Here is a 3,786-nt window from a genome sequence, read left to right as displayed (position 1 = left end):
CCAGAGCGTTCAGCATCATCGATGCTTGTACGACCGCGTTTAAATTCAGCATACCAGTCAATAATAGTTGATTATCCTGGTGCAGAGTCCCCATAATGCTTATCAAACCACTGTTTGGCTTCAACAGTATTTTTCCCCATCAAAAAACAGTGTTTAATCAACACACGAAATTCCTTTCTATCCATTGTCTTGAAAATTACAAAACTGGGGTCGCTAAAACGACTGTATCCTCTAAACTAAAGGTCAGAATGCGATGAAATCACGTGGGTCTATCAACAATGTTGCCATATATGTGTCAGACCGGGGACTTATTGAGTGATGTATTACGTTTTATTTACATGAAAAATATTTCAAGTCGTCAAGGATCAGTTTCGTGTATCTGAATGGAGATCATTCGAGGTGATCGATTAGGGCTAAAGGGTTATCAAAAGGCAGTTCCCGCGGACAGAAATGGGAGCGAGTTCTGCACGATAAGGACAAAGTACTTGCCCGAGCGAAATGTATGTTATTGAACCAGGCTGAAAGGGATTCGAGCAGTTGCAACATCGAACCTGTTCGAAGGTTGTCCCTGGTCCGAAGACGGTTCCGCACCAGAAGTCAACGTGTTCTGCTGGTACGCGTGGAACGTCCACTCTGCTCCTTATGTCGTGCTCGTTCACCCTTGACGCGACACCTTTAAATTACAGAGACCGAATGGTTCCTCCCGTGCGTTACGTGCGCACCGTATTGCGAGTGCGGATGCACGGAGCGGAGGAACCGAAGGGGAGCCACGCAGATGTCGGTGAAATTCCGTTCGAAGAGTCACTTGAGCGGAGCCGCGTGCATAAGTGGACGTGGCAACTCGCTTTGATGCTTCGAGGCGTCTTCCTTTCGTTACCGGGCCGAATTCGGAGCGTCGAGACGCCGCGGGGTACGCCTTGTCCGGTGCGCGGGTGGCTCGGACCTCCCGAGATCATTAGAGTCCGTCATCGATTATAATCCAAAAGATTTTCGATTTTACTTTCTCGTACAAATGAACTTTTGGTAGACGACCATCCACCGAAACTCTATTTGCGTAGCGAGTACAGGAAAATCGATAGCGGGAGACGAGGTGATTAAGCAATCCAGATATCAATAGAATATGAGACATTTAATTAATACCGTCCCATTACGTAATATGTATATCGGGATTAAATGTATCGGACTGGATCAGAAATATCTTTCTTCTGGATGGTTCGTAGAAATTGTTCCACGAATCATTTTTATGATCGTGCGACACAGAGACGAAGTTGTTCGACCGATTCGAAAAGAAAAGCTAAATCGTGGGTTGATTACTCGAGGACTGATGCGCCAGGAGAACCATTAATTTCCAATTAAGAGGCAGTAAAATTTCAATAATGGTCATTACGAAGCAGACGTTGCGCTCGCTCGTCCGGCTGCGTTCCAGCGAAGGGTTGCAAGGAAACGAAACAGTCGAAGGAGGAACGAAGAAGGGAGCCAACTGACCGTCAGGTGCGCCAGATGCGGAATCGCCCCTCTTTCTTCGATGCTAACCGCTTGTCGATCGTTTCTAAATGCGGCTCGTATTAAGACCATCGATGCACTCCCCTAACTAGCCATTGCACACGCAGTCCAGTCTCGAGCCAATGGTCTTCGAATAAAAGAATTTTAAGACACGTGAACGTGTTCCTGTTGCTCCGCACCATTGTGTAAAGTTCCAGTAAATTGCAGTGCTTCCAACCTGCTCATAGAGATCAACGAATATATTTTCTAGAAAATTCCTACATTCGATGCAACGATGGTGGTTCTTCTTTCCAACATTTCCCAAAGATATTGCATGCAATAGCAACGCGATCAATAACGCACATAATCGTACAGGATAATAGCAAATTAACATTGAATCTGTTCGTGAACGCAATCGTTTGCAAGGCAAGCTTCAGGAATATATTTTCTTGTAGCTGGTAACAGAGTTCAGCTGAACTGAAGTTTAAAGAAGTGCAAGGTAGCAGAGGTAGATGGGTATCTACGGTAGACACACCGTGGCATTTTCCATCGGCCGGAAGTGGCCTCGCAAAGTGCAGCCGACAATTATTCGAGCGTGAAGAATGTAGGAGCCGGCGATCGTTTCTTCGCGCTCGCGCGGTGCAAGGATCGAGCTTTATTCGACCGGTGAGTTTCGTATTATGATATTACCGTGGTAAGAGCACGAGTTTCTGGCCTGCATTAAGGCTATACCGGCGGCTGCACAACCGCGGTTAATACCGGACGGATTGGAATTGAATATTATCCTCGGCCTGTGCAAACAGGACCGACCGTCCGATTTCGGGCTCTGCTGAAAACGCAATTCCCCGACCGAGCTCTCCGGTCACTCGCTCAAAATTGTAATTATAACGACGGTAAGTAAATTATAATACAATGCGTGCCAGTCTGTTTGGTATTCGGAAGATAAATAATACCGCGGCGGCTTCGAATCAGTTCGTACGCGCCGGGGTTTGGAACTTGGGGGTGGAAACGACGAGAGAGAGAGAGAGGGGGGGGCGGAGGAGGGTTGAAGTTGAATTTCCCTGAAAGCACGAGTTCTGGCTCTCGACGACGAGGAGGCTTGACCTCGGTCCACCTCGAAATCACCTACTCGAGTTTTCTAACCTTTGTCGAGGCTACCGCGGAAAAGTTGCTCCTGTTTCCACCGCGGATTTATTGGCACGACCTTGCGCGATTTCGAATTTCCCGCCGGAGCGGCGCACAGTGTGTCGTCCAATCCAAAAAAGTACGAAAATCAAAGTGTAAGATCTGCAAGTTTATGTATCCTAACATTTCGTAACAAAACGTAGTTTCTAAAACTGCCTTCAATTTTAACTGAATAAATCGATTTGTTATTAAAATCGTTAACTATTAGATTTATGATATATGAAGGTAAAAAGGAATACCTTTTTACGCAGAATTTTGTGCTTCATCCGAGTTCAATCAAAAATATTAGGCATTCTATTTAATAAACTGAAGGTAATAAAAAATTGATAAAAAATCGAAGCAACAAAAATCTGATTGCAGCACTGTATGTCCCTCTAGGAGCCATGCAACATTTGTTTGAACATTTGTTTTATACAACAAATAACTTACAAGTTATTTGAGATCGTCACGTTACGAGACTCACCCTGTATACTCGACTTCCTACCAACATCGAACGCGTCAAAAGCGGATCTACCGGTACCGATTCAAAGCGGAGAATCGTAAATGTATTCCCGGCACGTCGGCTTCTAGGAAGAATTTCGGGAAGTCGTTATCGCTCCCAGAAATCGCGTTGAAAAATGCGAACGGACGAATTCGAACCGGTTACCATTTGTGCCGTTTTTGATCGCTGCTACGGACTTTCATCTCGAATATATGTACTACTGATTAGATAGATGAATTACTTTTTCCAGATTTCACGTTGCAAAATTTGATGTTGATTTGCTGACGGGAGTTCCGGACAATTCGTGCGTTAATGATAAATTATCCGACTACAATAATTGTGTATGTACCCGTGCAATAAGAGCAAATAATAATAGCGTTCGCGACTTCAGAGACGAAGTTGCAAACGAACTTGGTATTACAACAGATTAGCACACGTTCTACCGTAACACAGAACAACCCCCATGATCTGCTTAGCACACACAGACTCTCGCTGCCGGCAGCGACGACCAAAATAATAATCGCGATATCGTAAACAGCGGAATTCTGAATTTACCAATCTGCGCGAACGTATAACTCGATATTTTCAATCTGTACAAAAGATAATACCATTTTCACCTCCACATACGTATTAAGTTG

The sequence above is a fragment of the Lasioglossum baleicum genome, chromosome 11 (assembly GCF_051020765.1).
Source record: "Lasioglossum baleicum chromosome 11, iyLasBale1, whole genome shotgun sequence".
Taxonomy (NCBI): Eukaryota; Metazoa; Arthropoda; class Insecta; order Hymenoptera; family Halictidae; genus Lasioglossum; species Lasioglossum baleicum.
This window is presented reverse-complemented; position numbering follows the sequence as displayed.